Source organism: Lasioglossum baleicum, unplaced genomic scaffold, assembly GCF_051020765.1.
Source record: "Lasioglossum baleicum unplaced genomic scaffold, iyLasBale1 scaffold0087, whole genome shotgun sequence".
Taxonomy (NCBI): Eukaryota; Metazoa; Arthropoda; class Insecta; order Hymenoptera; family Halictidae; genus Lasioglossum; species Lasioglossum baleicum.
Window position 1 is genome coordinate 241,930 of NW_027469147.1, and position 17,299 is coordinate 259,228.

Below are 17,299 nucleotides of genomic sequence, written 5' to 3' on the forward strand. Positions count from 1 at the left end.
ATGCGCATGGCTAGTCGAGCAAAAGCACGTGCGAGAGGATGCATCCCGCAGGCTAGTCGAGTAAAAACACGTGCGAGAGGATGCATCCCGCAGGCTAGTCGAGCAAAAACACGTGCGAAAGGATGCATCCCGCAGGCTAGTCGAGCAAAAACACGTGCGAGAGGATGCATCCCGCAGGCTAGTCGAGCAAAAACACGTGCGAGAGGATGCATCCCGCAGGCTAGTCGAGTAAAAACACGTGCGAGAGGATGCATCCTGCAGGCTAGTCGAGTAAAAACACGTGCGAGAGGATGCATCCCGCAGGCTAGTCGAGTAAAAACACGTGCAAGAGGATGCTTCCCGCAGGCTAGTCGAGTAAAAACACGTGCGAGAGGATGCATCCCGCAGGCTAGTCGAGTAAAAACACGTGCGAGAGGATGCTTCCCGCAGGCTAGTCGAGTAAAAACACGTGCGAGAGGATGCATCCCGCATGCTAGTCGAGTAAAAACACGTGCAAGAGGATGCTTCCCGCAGGCTAGTCGAGTAAAAACACGTGCGAGAGGATGCATCCCGCAGGCTAGTCGAGTAAAAACACGTGCGAGAGGATGCGTCCCGCAGGCTAGTCGAGCAAAAACACGTGCGAGAGGATGCATCCCGCAGGCTAGTCGAGCAAAAACACGTGCGAGAGGATGCATCCCGCAGGCTAGTCGAGTAAAAACACGTGCAAGAGGATGCATCCCGCAGGCTAGTCGAGCAAAAACACGTGCGAGAGGATGCATCCCGCAGGCTAGTCGAGTAAAAACACGTGCGAGGTTTTGTGGGATGCGCATGCGCAGGTTTTGTGGGATGCGCATGCGCAGGTTTTGTGGGATGCGCATGCGCAGGTTTTTTGGGATGCGCATGGATAGTCGAGCAAAAACACGTGCGAGAGGATGCATCCCGCAGGGTAGTCGAGTAAAAACACGTGCGAGAGGATGCATCCCGCAGGCTAGTCGAGTAAAAACACGTGCGAGAGGATGCATCCCGCAGGCTAGTCGAGCAAAAACACGTGCGAGAGGATGCATCCCGCAGGCTAGTCGAGCAAAAACACGTGCGAGAGGATGCATCCCGCAGGCTAGTCGAGTAAAAACACGTGCGAGAGGATGCATCCTGCAGGCTAGTCGAGTAAAAACACGTGCGAGAGGATGCATCCCGCAGGCTAGTCGAGTAAAAACACGTGCGAGAGGATGCATCCCGCAGGCTAGTCGAGTAAAAACACGTGCAAGAGGATGCTTCCCGCAGGCTAGTCGAGTAAAAACACGTGCGAGAGGATGCATCCCGCAGGCTAGTCGAGTAAAAACACGTGCGAGAGGATGCATCCCGCAGGCTAGTCGAGTAAAAACACGTGCAAGAGGATGCTTCCCGCAGGCTAGTCGAGTAAAAACACGTGCGAGAGGATGCATCCCGCAGGCTAGTCGAGTAAAAACACGTGCGAGAGGATGCTTCCCGCAGGCTAGTCGAGTAAAAACACGTGCGAGAGGATGCATCCCGCATGCTAGTCGAGTAAAAACACGTGCAAGAGGATGCTTCCCGCAGGCTAGTCGAGTAAAAACACGTGCGAGAGGATGCATCCCGCAGGCTAGTCGAGTAAAAACACGTGCGAGAGGATGCGTCCCGCAGGCTAGTCGAGCAAAAACACGTGCGAGAGGATGCATCCCGCAGGCTAGTCGAGCAAAAACACGTGCGAGAGGATGCATCCCGCAGGCTAGTCGAGTAAAAACACGTGCGAGAGGATGCATCCCGCAGGCTAGTCGAGTAAAAACACGTGCGAGAGGATGCATCCCGTAGGCTAGTCGAGTAAAAACACGTGCGAGGTTTTGTGGGATGCGCATGCGCAGGTTTTGTGGGATGCGCATGCGCAGGTTTTTTGGGATGCGCATGGCTAATCGAGCAAAAACACGTGCGAGAGGATGCATCCCGCAGGCTAGTCGAGTAAAAACACGTGCGAGGTTTTGTGGGATGCGCATGCGCAGGTTTTGTGGGACGCGCAAGCGCAGGTTTTTTGGGATGCGCATGGCTAGTCGAGCAAAATCACGTGCGAGAGGATGCATCCCGCAGGGTAGTCGAGTAAAAACACGTGCGAGAGGATGCATCCCGCAGGCTAGTCGAGTAATAACACGTGCGAGAGGATGCATCCCGCAGTCTAGTCGAGCAAAAACACGTGCGAGAGGATGCATCCCGCAGGCTAGTCGAGCAAAAACACGTGCGAGAGGATGCATCTCGCAGGCTAGTCGAGCACAAACACGTGCGAGGTTTTGTGGGATGCGCATGCGCAGGTTTTTTGGGATGCGCATGGCTAGTCGAGCAAAAACACGTGCGAGAGGATGCATCCCGCAGGCTAGTCGAGTAAAAACACGTGCGAGAGGATGCATCCCGCAGGCTAGTCGAGTAAAAACACGTGCGAGGTTTTGTGGGATGCGCATGCGCAGGTTTTGTGGGATGCGCATGCGCAGGTTTTTTGGGATGCGCATGGCTAGTCGAGCAAAATCACGTGCGAGAGGATGCATCCCGCAGGGTAGTCGAGTAAAAACACGTGCGAGAGGATGCATCCCGCAGGCTAGTCGAGTAAAAACACGTGCGAGGTTTTGTGGGATGCGCATGCGCAGGTTTTGTGGGATGCGCATGCGCAGGTTTTTTGGGATGCGCATGGCTAGTCGAGCAAAATCACGTGCGAGAGGATGCATCCCGCAGGCTAGTCGAGTAAAACCACGTGCGAGAGGATGCGTCCCGCAGGCTAGTCGAGCAAAAACACGTGCGAGAGGATGCATCCCGCAGGCTAGTCGAGTAAAAACACGTGCGAGAGGATGCATCCCGCAGGCTAGTCGAGTAAAAACACGTGCGAGGTTTTGTGGGATGCGCATGCGCAGGTTTTTTGGGATGCGCATGGCTAGTCGAGCAAAATCACGTGCGAGAGGATGCATCCCGCAGGGTAGTCGAGTAAAAACACGTGCGAGAGGATGCATCCCGCAGGCTAGTCGAGTAAAAACACGTGCGAGAGGATGCATCCCGCAGGCTAGTAGAGCAAAAACACGTGCGAGAGGATGCATCCCGCAGGCTAGTCGAGCAAAAACACGTGCGAGAGGATGCATCCCGCAGGCTAGTCTAGCACAAACACGTGCGAGAGGATGCATCCCGCAGGCTAGTCGAGCAAAAACACGTGCGAGAGGATTCATCCCGCAGGCTAGTCGCGTAAAAACACGTGCGAAAGGATGCATCCCGCAGGCTAGTCGAGCACAAACACGTGCGAGGTTTTGTGGGATGCGCATGCGCAGGTTTAGTGGGATGCGCATGCGCAGGTTTTGTGGGATGCGCATGCGCAGGATTTTTGGGATGCGCATGGCTAGTCGAGCAAAAGCACGTGCGAGAGGATGCATCCCGCAGGCTAGTCGAGTAAAAACACGTGCGAGAGGATGCATCCCGCAGGCTAGTCGAGCAAAAACACGTGCGAAAGGATGCATCCCGCAGGCTAGTCGAGCAAAAACACGTGCGAGAGGATGCATCCCGCAGGCTAGTCGAGCAAAAACACGTGCGAGAGGATGCATCCCGCAGGCTAGTCGAGTAAAAACACGTGCGAGAGGATGCATCCTGCAGGCTAGTCGAGTAAAAACACGTGCGAGAGGATGCATCCCGCAGGCTAGTCGAGTAAAAACACGTGCAAGAGGATGCTTCCCGCAGGCTAGTCGAGTAAAAACACGTGCGAGAGGATGCATCCCGCAGGCTAGTCGAGTAAAAACACGTGCGAGAGGATGCTTCCCGCAGGCTAGTCGAGTAAAAACACGTGCGAGAGGATGCATCCCGCATGCTAGTCGAGTAAAAACACGTGCAAGAGGATGCTTCCCGCAGGCTAGTCGAGTAAAAACACGTGCGAGAGGATGCATCCCGCAGGCTAGTCGAGTAAAAACACGTGCGAGAGGATGCGTCCCGCAGGCTAGTCGAGCAAAAACACGTGCGAGAGGATGCATCCCGCAGGCTAGTCGAGCAAAAACACGTGCGAGAGGATGCATCCCGCAGGCTAGTCGAGTAAAAACACGTGCAAGAGGATGCATCCCGCAGGCTAGTCGAGCAAAAACACGTGCGAGAGGATGCATCCCGCAGGCTAGTCGAGTAAAAACACGTGCGAGGTTTTGTGGGATGCGCATGCGCAGGTTTTGTGGGATGCGCATGCGCAGGTTTTGTGGGATGCGCATGCGCAGGTTTTTTGGGATGCGCATGGATAGTCGAGCAAAAACACGTGCGAGAGGATGCATCCCGCAGGGTAGTCGAGTAAAAACACGTGCGAGAGGATGCATCCCGCAGGCTAGTCGAGTAAAAACACGTGCGAGAGGATGCATCCCGCAGGCTAGTCGAGCAAAAACACGTGCGAGAGGATGCATCCCGCAGGCTAGTCGAGCAAAAACACGTGCGAGAGGATGCATCCCGCAGGCTAGTCGAGTAAAAACACGTGCGAGAGGATGCATCCTGCAGGCTAGTCGAGTAAAAACACGTGCGAGAGGATGCATCCCGCAGGCTAGTCGAGTAAAAACACGTGCGAGAGGATGCATCCCGCAGGCTAGTCGAGTAAAAACACGTGCAAGAGGATGCTTCCCGCAGGCTAGTCGAGTAAAAACACGTGCGAGAGGATGCATCCCGCAGGCTAGTCGAGTAAAAACACGTGCGAGAGGATGCATCCCGCAGGCTAGTCGAGTAAAAACACGTGCAAGAGGATGCTTCCCGCAGGCTAGTCGAGTAAAAACACGTGCGAGAGGATGCATCCCGCAGGCTAGTCGAGTAAAAACACGTGCGAGAGGATGCTTCCCGCAGGCTAGTCGAGTAAAAACACGTGCGAGAGGATGCATCCCGCATGCTAGTCGAGTAAAAACACGTGCAAGAGGATGCTTCCCGCAGGCTAGTCGAGTAAAAACACGTGCGAGAGGATGCATCCCGCAGGCTAGTCGAGTAAAAACACGTGCGAGAGGATGCGTCCCGCAGGCTAGTCGAGCAAAAACACGTGCGAGAGGATGCATCCCGCAGGCTAGTCGAGCAAAAACACGTGCGAGAGGATGCATCCCGCAGGCTAGTCGAGTAAAAACACGTGCGAGAGGATGCATCCCGCAGGCTAGTCGAGTAAAAACACGTGCGAGAGGATGCATCCCGTAGGCTAGTCGAGTAAAAACACGTGCGAGGTTTTGTGGGATGCGCATGCGCAGGTTTTGTGGGATGCGCATGCGCAGGTTTTTTGGGATGCGCATGGCTAATCGAGCAAAAACACGTGCGAGAGGATGCATCCCGCAGGCTAGTCGAGTAAAAACACGTGCGAGGTTTTGTGGGATGCGCATGCGCAGGTTTTGTGGGACGCGCAAGCGCAGGTTTTTTGGGATGCGCATGGCTAGTCGAGCAAAATCACGTGCGAGAGGATGCATCCCGCAGGGTAGTCGAGCAAAATCACGTGCGAGAGGATGCATCCCGCAGGGTAGTCGAGTAAAAACACGTGCGAGAGGATGCATCCCGCAGGCTAGTCGAGTAAAAACACGTGCGAGAGGATGCATCCCGCAGGCTAGTCGAGCAAAAACACGTGCGAGAGGATGCATCCCGCAGGCTAGTCGAGCAAAAACACGTGCGAGAGGATGCATCCCGCAGGCTAGTCTAGCACAAACACGTGCGAGAGGATGCATCCCGCAGGCTAGTCGAGCAAAAACACGTGCGAGAGGATGCATCCCGCAGGCTAGTCGAGTAAAAACACGTGCGAGGTTTTGTGGGATGCGCATGCGCAGGTTTTGTGGGATGCGCATGCGCAGGTTTTTTGGGATGCGCATGGCTAGTCGAGCAAAATCACGTGCGAGAGGATGCATCCCGCAGGCTAGTCGAGTAAAACCACGTGCGAGAGGATGCGTCCCGCAGGCTAGTCGAGCAAAAACACGTGCGAGAGGATGCATCCCGCAGGCTAGTCGAGTAAAAACACGTGCGAGAGGATGCATCCCGCAGGCTAGTCGAGTAAAAACACGTGCGAGGTTTTGTGGGATGCGCATGCGCAGGTTTTGTGGGATGCGCATGCGCAGGTTTTTTGGGGTGCGCATGGCTAGTCGAGCAAAATCACGTGCGAGAGGATGCATCCCGCAGGGTAGTCGAGTAAAAACACGTGCGAGAGGATGCATCCCGCAGGCTAGTCGAGTAAAAACACGTGCGAGAGGATGCATCCCGCAGGCTAGTCGAGCAAAAACACGTGCGAGAGGATGCATCCCGCAGGCTAGTCGAGCAAAAACACGTGCGAGAGGATGCATCCCGCAGGCTAGTCTAGCACAAACACGTGCGAGAGGATGCATCCCGCAGGCTAGTCGAGCAAAAACACGTGCGAGAGGATGCATCCCGCAGGCTAGTCGAGTAAAAACACGTGCGAGGTTTTGTGGGATGCGCATGCGCAGGTTTTGTGGGATGCGCATGCGCAGGTTTTTTGGGATGCGCATGGCTAGTCGAGCAAAATCACGTGCGAGAGGATGCATCCCGCAGGCTAGTCGAGTAAAACCACGTGCGAGAGGATGCGTCCCGCAGGCTAGTCGAGCAAAAACACGTGCGAGAGGATGCATCCCGCAGGCTAGTCGAGTAAAAACACGTGCGAGAGGATGCATCCCGCAGGCTAGTCGAGTAAAAACACGTGCGAGGTTTTGTGGGATGCGCATGCGCAGGTTTTGTGGGATGCGCATGCGCAGGTTTTTTGGGGTGCGCATGGCTAGTCGAGCAAAATCACGTGCGAGAGGATGCATCCCGCAGGGTAGTCGAGTAAAAACACGTGCGAGAGGATGCATCCCGCAGGCTAGTCGAGTAAAAACACGTGCGAGAGGATGCATTCCGCAGGCTAGTAGAGCAAAAACACGTGCGAGAGGATGCATCCCGCAGGCTAGTCGAGCAAAAACACGTGCGAGAGGATGCATCCCGCAGGCTAGTCTAGCACAAACACGTGCGAGAGGATGCATCCCGCAGGCTAGTCGAGCAGAAACACGTGCGAGAGGATGCATCCCGCAGGCTAGTCGCGTAAAAACACGTGCGAAAGGATGCATCCCGCAGGCTAGTCGAGCACAAACACGTGCGAGGTTTTGTGGGATGCGCATGCGCAGGTTTTGTGGGATGCGCATGCGCAGGTTTTGTGGGATGCGCATGCGCAGGATTTTTGGGATGCGCATGGCTAGTCGAGCAAAAGCACGTGCGAGAGGATGCATCCCGCAGGCTAGTCGAGTAAAAACACGTGCGAGAGGATGCATCCCGCAGGCTAGTCGAGCAAAAACACGTGCGAAAGGATGCAACCCGCAGGCTAGTCGAGCAAAAACACGTGCGAGAGGATGCATCCCGCAGGCTAGTCGAGCAAAAACACGTGCGAGAGGATGCATCCCGCAGGCTAGTCGAGTAAAAACACGTGCGAGAGGATGCATCCTGCAGGCTAGTCGAGTAAAAACACGTGCGAGAGGATGCATCCCGCAGGCTAGTCGAGTAAAAACACGTGCAAGAGGATGCTTCCCGCAGGCTAGTCGAGTAAAACCACGTGCGAGAGGATGCGTCCCGCAGGCTAGTCGAGCAAAAACACGTGCGAGAGGATGCATCCCGCAGGCTAGTCGAGTAAAAACACGTGCGAGAGGATGCATCCCGCAGGCTAGTCGAGTAAAAACACGTGCGAGGTTTTGTGGGATGCGCATGCGCAGGTTTTGTGGGATGCGCATGCGCAGGTTTTTTGGGATGCGCATGGCTAGTCGAGCAAAATCACGTGCGAGAGGATGCATCCCGCAGGGTAGTCGAGCAAAAACACGTGCGAGAGGATGCATCCCGCAGGCTAGTCTAGCACAAACACGTGCGAGAGGATGCATCCCGCAGGCTAGTCGAGCAAAAACACGTGCGAGAGGATGCATCCCGCAGGCTAGTCGAGCACAAACACGTGCGAGGTTTTGTGGGATGCGCATGCGCAGGTTTTGTGGGATGCGCATGCGCAGGTTTTGTGGGATGCGCATGCGCAGGATTTTTGGGATGCGCATGGCTAGTCGAGCAAAAGCACGTGCGAGAGGATGCATCCCGCAGGCTAGTCGAGTAAAAACACGTGCGAGAGGATGCATCCCGCAGGCTAGTCGAGCAAAAACACGTGCGAAAGGATGCATCCCGCAGGCTAGTCGAGCAAAAACACGTGCGAGAGGATGCATCCCGCAGGCTAGTCGAGCAAAAACACGTGCGAGAGGATGCATCCCGCAGGCTAGTCGAGTAAAAACACGTGCGAGAGGATGCATCCTGCAGGCTAGTCGAGTAAAAACACGTGCGAGAGGATGCATCCCGCATGCTAGTCGAGTAAAAACACGTGCAAGAGGATGCTTCCCGCAGGCTAGTCGAGTAAAAACACGTGCGAGAGGATGCATCCCGCAGGCTAGTCGAGTAAAAACACGTGCGAGAGGATGCTTCCCGCAGGCTAGTCGAGTAAAAACACGTGCGAGAGGATGCATCCCGCATGCTAGTCGAGTAAAAACACGTGCAAGAGGATGCTTCCCGCAGGCTAGTCGAGTAAAAACACGTGCGAGAGGATGCATCCCGCAGGCTAGTCGAGTAAAAACACGTGCGAGAGGATGCGTCCCGCAGGCTAGTCGAGCAAAAACACGTGCGAGAGGATGCATCCCGCAGGCTAGTCGAGCAAAAACACGTGCGAGAGGATGCATCCCGCAGGCTAGTCGAGTAAAAACACGTGCAAGAGGATGCATCCCGCAGGCTAGTCGAGCAAAAACACGTGCGAGAGGATGCATCCCGCAGGCTAGTCGAGTAAAAACACGTGCGAGGTTTTGTGGGATGCGCATGCGCAGGTTTTGTGGGATGCGCATGCGCAGGTTTTGTGGGATGCGCATGCGCAGGTTTTGTGGGATGCGCATGCGCAGGTTTTTTGGGATGCGCATGGATAGTCGAGCAAAAACACGTGCGAGAGGATGCATCCCGCAGGGTAGTCGAGTAAAAACACGTGCGAGAGGATGCATCCCGCAGGCTAGTCGAGTAAAAACACGTGCGAGAGGATGCATCCCGCAGGCTAGTCGAGCAAAAACACGTGCGAGAGGATGCATCCCGCAGGCTAGTCGAGCAAAAACACGTGCGAGAGGATGCATCCCGCAGGCTAGTCGAGTAAAAACACGTGCGAGAGGATGCATCCTGCAGGCTAGTCGAGTAAAAACACGTGCGAGAGGATGCATCCCGCAGGCTAGTCGAGTAAAAACACGTGCGAGAGGATGCATCCCGCAGGCTAGTCGAGTAAAAACACGTGCAAGAGGATGCTTCCCGCAGGCTAGTCGAGTAAAAACACGTGCGAGAGGATGCATCCCGCAGGCTAGTCGAGTAAAAACACGTGCGAGAGGATGCATCCCGCAGGCTAGTCGAGTAAAAACACGTGCAAGAGGATGCTTCCCGCAGGCTAGTCGAGTAAAAACACGTGCGAGAGGATGCATCCCGCAGGCTAGTCGAGTAAAAACACGTGCGAGAGGATGCTTCCCGCAGGCTAGTCGAGTAAAAACACGTGCGAGAGGATGCATCCCGCATGCTAGTCGAGTAAAAACACGTGCAAGAGGATGCTTCCCGCAGGCTAGTCGAGTAAAAACACGTGCGAGAGGATGCATCCCGCAGGCTAGTCGAGTAAAAACACGTGCGAGAGGATGCGTCCTGCAGGCTAGTCGAGCAAAAACACGTGCGAGAGGATGCATCCCGCAGGCTAGTCGAGCAAAAACACGTGCGAGAGGATGCATCCCGCAGGCTAGTCGAGTAAAAACACGTGCGAGAGGATGCATCCCGCAGGCTAGTCGAGTAAACACACGTGCGAGAGGATGCATCCCGTAGGCTAGTCGAGTAAAAACACGTGCGAGGTTTTGTGGGATGCGCATGCGCAGGTTTTGTGGGATGCGCATGCGCAGGTTTTTTGGAATGCGCATGGCTAATCGAGCAAAAACACGTGCGAGAGGATGCATCCCGCAGGCTAGTCGAGTAAAAACACGTGCGAGGTTTTGTGGGATGCGCATGCGCAGGTTTTGTGGGACGCGCAAGCGCAGGTTTTTTGGGATGCGCATGGCTAGTCGAGCAAAATCACGTGCGAGAGGATGCATCCCGCAGGGTAGTCGAGTAAAAACACGTGCGAGAGGATGCATCCCGCAGGCTAGTCGAGTAATAACACGTGCGAGAGGATGCATCCCGCAGTCTAGTCGAGCAAAAACACGTGCGAGAGGATGCATCCCGCAGGCTAGTCGAGTAAAAACACGTGCGAGAGGATGCATCCCGCAGGCTAGTCGAGTAAAAACACGTGCGAGGTTTTGTGGGATGCGCATGCGCAGGTTTTGTGGGATGCGCATGCGCAGGTTTTTTGGGGTGCGCATGGCTAGTCGAGCAAAATCACGTGCGAGAGGATGCATCCCGCAGGGTAGTCGAGTAAAAACACGTGCGAGAGGATGCATCCCGCAGGCTAGTCGAGTAAAAACACGTGCGAGAGGATGCATTCCGCAGGCTAGTAGAGCAAAAACACGTGCGAGAGGATGCATCCCGCAGGCTAGTCGAGCAAAAACACGTGCGAGAGGATGCATCCCGCAGGCTAGTCTAGCACAAACACGTGCGAGAGGATGCATCCCGCAGGCTAGTCGAGCAAAAACACGTGCGAGAGGATGCATCCCGCAGGCTAGTCGCGTAAAAACACGTGCGAAAGGATGCATCCCGCAGGCTAGTCGAGCACAAACACGTGCGAGGTTTTGTGGGATGCGCATGCGCAGGTTTTGTGGGATGCGCATGCGCAGGATTTTTGGGATGCGCATGGCTAGTCGAGCAAAAGCACGTGCGAGAGGATGCATCCCGCAGGCTAGTCGAGTAAAAACACGTGCGAGAGGATGCATCCCGCAGGCTAGTCGAGCAAAAACACGTGCGAAAGGATGCAACCCGCAGGCTAGTCGAGCAAAAACACGTGCGAGAGGATGCATCCCGCAGGCTAGTCGAGCAAAAACACGTGCGAGAGGATGCATCCCGCAGGCTAGTCGAGTAAAAACACGTGCGAGAGGATGCATCCTGCAGGCTAGTCGAGTAAAAACACGTGCGAGAGGATGCATCCCGCAGGCTAGTCGAGTAAAAACACGTGCAAGAGGATGCTTCCCGCAGGCTAGTCGAGTAAAAACACGTGCGAGAGGATGCATCCCGCAGGCTAGTCGAGTAAAAACACGTGCGAGAGGATGCTTCCCGCAGGCTAGTCGAGTAAAAACACGTGCGAGAGGATGCATCCCGTATGCTAGTCGAGTAAAAACACGTGCGAGAGGATGCATCCCGCAGGCTAGTCGAGTAAAAACACGTGCGAGGTTTTGTGGGATGCGCATGCGCAGGTTTTGTGGGATGCGCATGCGCAGGTTTTTTGGGATGCGCATGGCTAGTCGAGCAAAATCACGTGCGAGAGGATGCATCCCGCAGGGTAGTCGAGTAAAAACACGTGCGAGAGGATGCATCCCGCAGGCTAGTCGAGTAAAAACACGTGCGAGAGGATGCATCCCGCAGGCTAGTCGAGCAAAAACACGTGCGAGAGGATGTATCCCGCAGGCTAGTCGTGCAAAAACACGTGCGAGAGGATGCATCCCGCAGGCTAGTCTAGCACAAACACGTGCGAGAGGATGCATCCCGCAGGCTAGTCGAGCAAAAACACGTGCGAGAGGATGCATCCCGCAGGCTAGTCGAGTAAAAACACGTGCGAGGTTTTGTGGGATGCGCATGCTGCAGGTTTTGTGGGATGCGCATGCGCAGGTTTTTTGGGATGCGCATGGCTAGTCGAGCAAATTCACGTGCGAGAGGATGCATCCCGCAGGCTAGTCGAGTAAAACCACGTGCGAGAGGATGCGTCCCGCAGGCTAGTCGAGCAAAAACACGTGCGAGAGGATGCATCCCGCAGGCTAGTCGAGTAAAAACACGTGCGAGAGGATGCATCCCGCAGGCTAGTCGAGTAAAAACACGAGCGAGGTTTTGTGGGATGCGCATGCGCAGGTTTTGTGGGATGCGCATGCGCAGGTTTTTTGGGATGCGCATGGCTAGTCGAGCAAAATCACGTGCGAGAGGATGCATCCCGCAGGGTAGTCGAGTAAAAACACGTGCGAGAGGATGCATCCCGCAGGCTAGTCGAGTAAAAACACGTGCGAGAGGATGCATCCCGCAGGCTAGTAGAGCAAAAACACGTGCGAGAGGATGCATCCTGCAGGCTAGTCGAGCAAAAACACGTGCGAGAGGATGCATCCCGCAGGCTAGTCTAGCACAAACACGTGCGAGAGGATGCATCCCGCAGGCTAGTCGAGCAAAAACACGTGCGAGAGGATGCATCCCGCAGGCTAGTCGCGTAAAAACACGTGCGAAAGGATGCATCCCGCAGGCTAGTCGAGCACAAACACGTGCGAGGTTTTGTGGGATGCGCATGCGCAGGTTTTGTGGGATGCGCATGCGCAGGATTTTTGGGATGCGCATGGCTAGTCGAGCAAAAGCACGTGCGAGAGGATGCATCCCGCAGGCTAGTCGAGTAAAAACACGTGCGAGAGGATGCATCCCGCAGGCTAGTCGAGCAAAAACACGTGCGAAAGGATGCATCCCGCAGGCTAGTCGAGCAAAAACACGTGCGAGAGGATGCATCCCGCAGGCTAGTCGAGCAAAAACACGTGCGAGAGGATGCATCCCGCAGGCTAGTCGAGTAAAAACACGTGCGAGAGGATGCATCCTGCAGGCTAGTCGAGTAAAAACACGTGCGAGAGGATGCATCCCGCAGGCTAGTCGAGTAAAAACACGTGCAAGAGGATGCTTCCCGCAGGCTAGTCGAGTAAAAACACGTGCGAGAGGATGCATCCCGCAGGCTAGTCGAGTAAAAACACGTGCGAGAGGATGCTTCCCGCAGGCTAGTCGAGTAAAAACACGTGCGAGAGGATGCATCCCGCATGCTAGTCGAGTAAAAACACGTGCAAGAGGATGCTTCCCGCAGGCTAGTCGAGTAAAAACACGTGCGAGAGGATGCATCCCGCAGGCTAGTCGAGTAAAAACACGTGCGAGAGGATGCGTCCCGCAGGCTAGTCGAGCAAAAACACGTGCGAGAGGATGCACCCCGCAGGCTAGTCGAGCAAAAACACGTGCGAGAGGATGCATCCCGCAGGCTAGTCGAGTAAAAACACGTGCGAGAGGATGCATCCCGCAGGCTAGTCGAGTAAAAACACGTGCGAGGTTTTGTGGGATGCGCATGCGCAGGTTTTGTGGGATGCGCATGCGCAGGTTTTTTGGGATGCGCATGGCTAGTCGAGCAAAAACACGTGCGAGAGGATGCATCCCGCAGGCTAGTCGAGTAAAAACACGTGCGAGAGGATGCATCCCGCAGGCTAGTCGAGTAAAAACACGTGCGAGAGGATGCATCTCGCAGGCTAGTCGAGCACAAACACGTGCGAGGTTTTGTGGGATGCGCATGCGCAGGTTTTTTGGGATGCGCATGGCTAGTCGAGCAAAAACACGTGCGAGAGAATGCATCCCGCAGGCTAGTCGAGTAAAAACACGTGCGAGACGATGCATCCCGCAGGCTAGTCGAGTAAAAACACGTGCGAGGTTTTGTGGGATGCGCATGCGCAGGTTTTGTGGGATGCGCATGCGCAGGTTTTTTGGGATGCGCATGGCTAGTCGAGCAAAATCACGTGCGAGAGGATGCATCCCGCAGGGTAGTCGAGTAAAAACACGTGCGAGAGGATACATCCCGCAGGCTAGTCGAGTAAAAACACGTGCGAGAGGATGCATCCCGCAGGCTAGTCGAGCAAAAACACGTGCGAGAGGATGCATCCCGCAGGCTAGTCGAGCAAAAACACGTGCGAGAGGATGCATCCCGCAGGCTAGTCTAGCACAAACACGTGCGAGAGGATGCATCCCGCAGGCTAGTCGAGCAAAAACACGTGCGAGAGGATGCATCCCGCAGGCTAGTCGAGTAAAAACACGTGCGAGGTTTTGTGGGATGCGCATGCGCAGGTTTTGTGGGATGCGCATGCGCAGGTTTTTTGGGATGCGCATGGCTAGTCGAGCAAAATCACGTGCGAGAGGATGCATCCCGCAGGCTAGTCGAGTAAAACCACGTGCGAGAGGATGCGTCCCGCAGGCTAGTCGAGCAAAAACACGTGCGAGAGGATGCATCCCGCAGGCTAGTCGAGTAAAAACACGTGCGAGAGGATGCATCCCGCAGGCTAGTCGAGTAAAAACACGTGCGAGGTTTTGTGGGATGCGCATGCGCAGGTTTTTTGGGATGCGCATGGCTAGTCGAGCAAAATCACGTGCGAGAGGATGCATCCCGCAGGGTAGTCGAGTAAAAACACGTGCGAGAGGATGCATCCCGCAGGCTAGTCGAGTAAAAACACGTGCGAGAGGATGCATCCCGCAGGCTAGTAGAGCAAAAACACGTGCGAGAGGATGCATCCCGCAGGCTAGTCGAGCAAAAACACGTGCGAGAGGATGCATCCCGCAGGCTAGTCTAGCACAAACACGTGCGAGAGGATGCATCCCGCAGGCTAGTCGAGCAAAAACACGTGCGAGAGGATGCATCCCGCAGGCTAGTCGCGTAAAAACACGTGCGAAAGGATGCATCCCGCAGGCTAGTCGAGCACAAACACGTGCGAGGTTTTGTGGGATGCGCATGCGCAGGTTTTGTGGGATGCGCATGCGCAGGTTTTGTGGGATGCGCATGCGCAGGATTTTTGGGATGCGCATGGCTAGTCGAGCAAAAGCACGTGCGAGAGGATGCATCCCGCAGGCTAGTCGAGTAAAAACACGTGCGAGAGGATGCATCCCGCAGGCTAGTCGAGCAAAAACACGTGCGAAAGGATGCATCCCGCAGGCTAGTCGAGCAAAAACACGTGCGAGAGGATGCATCCCGCAGGCTAGTCGAGCAAAAACACGTGCGAGAGGATGCATCCCGCAGGCTAGTCGAGTAAAAACACGTGCGAGAGGATGCATCCTGCAGGCTAGTCGAGTAAAAACACGTGCGAGAGGATGCGTCCCGCAGGCTAGTCGAGCAAAAACACGTGCGAGAGGATGCATCCCGCAGGCTAGTCGAGCAAAAACACGTGCGAGAGGATGCATCCCGCAGGCTAGACGAGTAAAAACACGTGCAAGAGGATGCATCCCGCAGGCTAGTCGAGCAAAAACACGTGCGAGAGGATGCATCCCGCAGGCTAGTCGAGTAAAAACACGTGCGAGGTTTTGTGGGATGCGCATGCGCAGGTTTTGTGGGATGCGCATGCGCAGGTTTTGTGGGATGCGCATGCGCAGGTTTTTTGGGATGCGCATGGATAGTCGAGCAAAAACACGTGCGAGAGGATGCATCCCGCAGGGTAGTCGAGTAAAAACACGTGCGAGAGGATGCATCCCGCAGGCTAGTCGAGTAAAAACACGTGCGAGAGGATGCATCCCGCAGGCTAGTCGAGCAAAAACACGTGCGAGAGGATGCATCCCGCAGGCTAGTCGAGCAAAAACACGTGCGAGAGGATGCATCCCGCAGGCTAGTCGAGTAAAAACACGTGCGAGAGGATGCATCCTGCAGGCTAGTCGAGTAAAAACACGTGCGAGAGGATGCATCGCGCAGGCTAGTCGAGTAAAAACACGTGCGAGAGGATGCATCCCGCAGGCTAGTCGAGTAAAAACACGTGCAAGAGGATGCTTCCCGCAGGCTAGTCGAGTAAAAACACGTGCGAGAGGATGCATCCCGCAGGCTAGTCGAGCAAAAACACGTGCGAGAGGATGCATCCCGCAGGCTAGTCTAGCACAAACACGTGCGAGAGGATGCATCCCGCAGGCTAGTCGAGCAAAAACACGTGCGAGAGGATGCATCCCGCAGGCTAGTCGAGTAAAAACACGTGCGAGGTTTTGTGGGATGCGCATGCGCAGGTTTTGTGGGATGCGCATGCGCAGGTTTTTTGGGATGCGCATGGCTAGTCGAGCAAAATCACGTGCGAGAGGATGCATCCCGCAGGCTAGTCGAGTAAAACCACGTGCGAGAGGATGCGTCCCGCAGGCTAGTCGAGCAAAAACACGTGCGAGAGGATGCATCCCGCAGGCTAGTCGAGTAAAAACACGTGCGAGAGGATGCATCCCGCAGGCTAGTCGAGTAAAAACACGTGCGAGGTTTTGTGGGATGCGCATGCGCAGGTTTTGTGGGATGCGCATGCGCAGGTTTTTTGGGATGCGCATGGCTAGTCGAGCAAAATCACGTGCGAGAGGATGCATCCCGCAGGGTAGTCGAGTAAAAACACGTGCGAGAGGATGCATCCCGCAGGCTAGTCGAGTAAAAACACGTGCGAGAGGATGCATCCCGCAGGCTAGTAGAGCAAAAACACGTGCGAGAGGATGCATCCCGCAGGCTAGTCGAGCAAAAACACGTGCGAGAGGATGCATCCCGCAGGCTAGTCTAGCACAAACACGTGCGAGAGGATGCATCCCGCAGGCTAGTCGAGCAAAAACACGTGCGAGAGGATGCATCCCGCAGGCTAGTCGCGTAAAAACACGTGCGAAAGGATGCATCCCGCAGGCTAGTCGAGCACAAACACGTGCGAGGTTTTGTGGGATGCGCATGCGCAGGTTTTGTGGGATGCGCATGCGCAGGTTTTGTGGGATGCGCATGCGCAGGATTTTTGGGATGCGCATGGCTAGTCGAGCAAAAGCACGTGCGAGAGGATGCATCCCGCAGGCTAGTCGAGTAAAAACACGTGCGAGAGGATGCATCCCGCAGGCTAGTCGAGCAAAAACACGTGCGAAAGGATGCATCCCGCAGGCTAGTCGAGCAAAAACACGTGCGAGAGGATGCATCCCGCAGGCTAGTCGAGCAAAAACACGTGCGAGAGGATGCATCCCGCAGGCTAGTCGAGTAAAAACACGTGCGAGAGGATGCATCCTGCAGGCTAGTCGAGTAAAAACACGTGCGAGAGGATGCATCCCGCAGGCTAGTCGAGTAAAAACACGTGCAAGAGGATGCTTCCCGCAGGCTAGTCGAGTAAAAACACGTGCGAGAGGATGCATCCCGCAGGCTAGTCGAGTAAAAACACGTGCGAGAGGATGCTTCCCGCAGGCTAGTCGAGTAAAAACACGTGCGAGAGGATGCATCCCGCATGCTAGTCGAGTAAAAACACGTGCAAGAGGATGCTTCCCGCAGGCTAGTCGAGTAAAAACACGTGCGAGAGGATGCATCCCGCAGGCTAGTCGAGTAAAAACACGTGCGAGAGGATGCGTCCCGCAGGCTAGTCGAGCAAAAACACGTGCGAGAGGATGCATCCCGCAGGCTAGTCGAGCA